This window comes from Chiloscyllium punctatum, unplaced genomic scaffold (assembly GCF_047496795.1).
Source record: "Chiloscyllium punctatum isolate Juve2018m unplaced genomic scaffold, sChiPun1.3 scaffold_321, whole genome shotgun sequence".
NCBI classification, from domain to species: domain Eukaryota; kingdom Metazoa; phylum Chordata; class Chondrichthyes; order Orectolobiformes; family Hemiscylliidae; genus Chiloscyllium; species Chiloscyllium punctatum.
In genome coordinates this window covers 65,001-67,500 of record NW_027310055.1, presented here as the reverse complement: position 1 = coordinate 67,500, position 2,500 = coordinate 65,001, and the positions used below count along the sequence as shown (strand labels likewise).

At 65.4% G+C, this 2,500-nt stretch overlaps 1 non-coding gene across 1 annotated transcript; it reads left to right on the top strand.

Moving 5' to 3' along the window:
* The first annotated feature begins 1,370 nt into the window (after positions 1–1,370).
* On the top strand, positions 1,371–1,524 carry LOC140472422 (5.8S ribosomal RNA). Its single transcript, XR_011957633.1, has one exon. It is a non-coding gene; the product is annotated as a 5.8S ribosomal RNA (ribosomal RNA).
* Positions 1,525–2,500: the final 976 nt, after the last annotated feature.

The following is a 2,500-nucleotide window of genomic DNA, read 5'->3' as shown; positions in this document are numbered from 1 at the left end:
TCTGTCGGCTTGGGGGTACGCCCGTTTCCGTTTCAACTTGTCTCGCGAGGGTGGTTTCGGGGCCAGCAGGAGAGCTCGTCGGGGTAGCAGGCCCTGCAGCCGTGGTCACCGCCAAATCGCCACAACTCGAGCAAGTGAAAAAAAAAGTAACAAATAAGAAAGGATCGTCGGCTTGGGGGTACGCCCGTTTCCGTTTCAACTTGTCTCGCGAGGGTGGTTTCGGGGCCAGCAGGAGAGCTCGTCGGGGTAGCAGGCCCTGCAGCCGTGGTCACCGCCAAACCCCCCACAACTGTTGGGCGCCTACCTGCGCGGGGCAGGAGGACACTTTCCGATTTCAAATCTCCGTTTGCCGAGTCCACCCCGAACGCACGCGGGCGGGCGGGTTCGCATCACCCTTCGTCACAAGGGGCGAAGCCCGTTCCACCGTCTCGTCAGTAGTGCCGACCGGTCTGTGATCGACGAGGGGAGCCACACCAGGTCCGGCCCTGCTGCTTGGCGGCACCGCGTCGTCGGGAGCTCGCGACAGACGGAGGGTTTCGGTGTACTCTCCAGCCACGGGAAACGAAGCCGGTGATGCAGGCGCCGGTCTTTCGCTCCCAAATCGGCTGGGTTTACATCGTTGCTATCTAGTCACGCTCCCTTCAAACCCGACGGGGTACCTATTCCCCTCACCCGTCTGTGCGTATACAGCCTCTTTGCACTTGCGGGATGGGGGTGGTGGTTTAAAGACTCTCGAGTTGCCGCCCGTCGGTCTCCGAGCTCCGTGCAGTAGTGATCCCCAGCGAACTGCCAGCAGGGCGAACGAGCGATCCCGCTCTCGGTCGGGGCGCCTGGCGTCGATCGGTGGTCGGTGGCTTGCGGGCAAGCTGCGCTGTGAGTGTGGGAACGAGTATGACGAGCCGTTGCCGCGACTCCCAGTCCACCTCGGCGGTGGCTGGGCCGGGCGGGCGTCTGCTCGGGCGAGTGCCGCCCCCGCCTCCTCGCAGGAAGTCCGCTCGCCGACACGCCGCCACGTGCACGCGTCAGTGACGCTGCCGAACCGATGGCCGGTGCCCGTTCCCGCCTCTGCTTTTCCTAGGGCAAAGCTGCTGCACGCCTCGTGATACTAGGCGGGCGACATGGTGGCGGTGATCCTGCCTCCGTCGCTGCGGTGCGTTGGGGCACGCATCGCCTCTTGGGCGCCCTGTCCTCCTCCCCCCAATAGACGTATGTTTCTGCGGGCCGCACCAGGATGGTGCTCCCCATCGCTTCACGCCACCCTGCTCCGCCCGCACGCCGGCGTGCAGGTGGCTGTAGCTCAAGGTGGGGAGCGTATGTGCGGTCCGGGTCGCTTTCCTCTGGCGAGGGAGAGACCTAAAACAAACTCAGACAACTCTTGACGGTGGATCACTCGGCTCGTGCGTCGATGACGAACGCAGCTAGCTGCGAGAATTAATGTGAATTGCAGGACACATTGATCATCGACACTTTGAACGCACTTTGCGGCCCCGGGTTCTTCCCGGGGCCACGCCTGTCTGAGGGTCGTTTGGCAATCAATCGCACTCGCCTTGGCTGGCGAGAGCGCGGCTGGGGTGTCGCAGAGGACCCGTCCTCTTTGTCCCCCTAAGTTCAGACTCCGGAGCCCTCCGGCGTCGGAGCGCTTGGCCTTTCCCCCCCACCCTGCACATTCCGTTCGTCAGGCTCGACGCCATCCCCCCGCCGGGGAGCGCGGCCTGGCGTCCGTCTGTGTCGTGGCAGTGGGGCCAGCACGGCTGTCACCGGTCCCAGAATGGCTGTCGGTGGTTCACACTGTGTGTGTGTGCCAACCCTCCTGGTCTCTGGGACACGGAGCTGCCACGAAGTGTTGAGCCTCCAGTGGGGGGTCTGCCTAAGCTCTGCACGTCCGCATTGGGTCCGTCTCTCGGTTGGCTGGCAGTGGAAAGAGTGAAGGGAGCCGCGGAGGTCCGGTGCTGGTGCGCCGCCGGCCTGACCGTGGAGCTCGCCGGTTTGACACGCTGACCCGACTCGATGGTTGATCGATTGAGAGTGCTGGGAGCTGCAGGCCGCCCGCTGCTGCAGCCGCCCGTCTCGTGGTTCGTCCTCGGCCTTAAGTGGCCGGCGGGGCGTCTGATCCTGTCTCCCCTGCTGGCGCCGAGTGCCTGGCCGAGGGAGGAGGTTTTCGTCGAACGCTGTGACTTGGACGGTCGCACGCGCGTGGATCGCTGGCTCTTGGCTCTCCCGTTCAGTCCGCACGTTTTCCGCTCCGTCCTGCCACCGGTCTCGGGAGGTACGGAGGGGTTGGCGGGCGTGGTGTGTGCTCCGTCACCGTGCAGGCACACCTACCACGCCGTCGGCCGACCCCCGCACGGTCCTCCTGGCCATCGGGAGGACGGCGGAATGTCGGGCTGTCGGGGGCCAAGTCGCCAGAAGGCCACCGCTGTGTCTTCCGTACCCTGTCACCGTCGGCGTGCCTTCCTCAACTCGTCCGGCTCGGGGCCGCTGGGTTCAGGAGCGGCGTCGC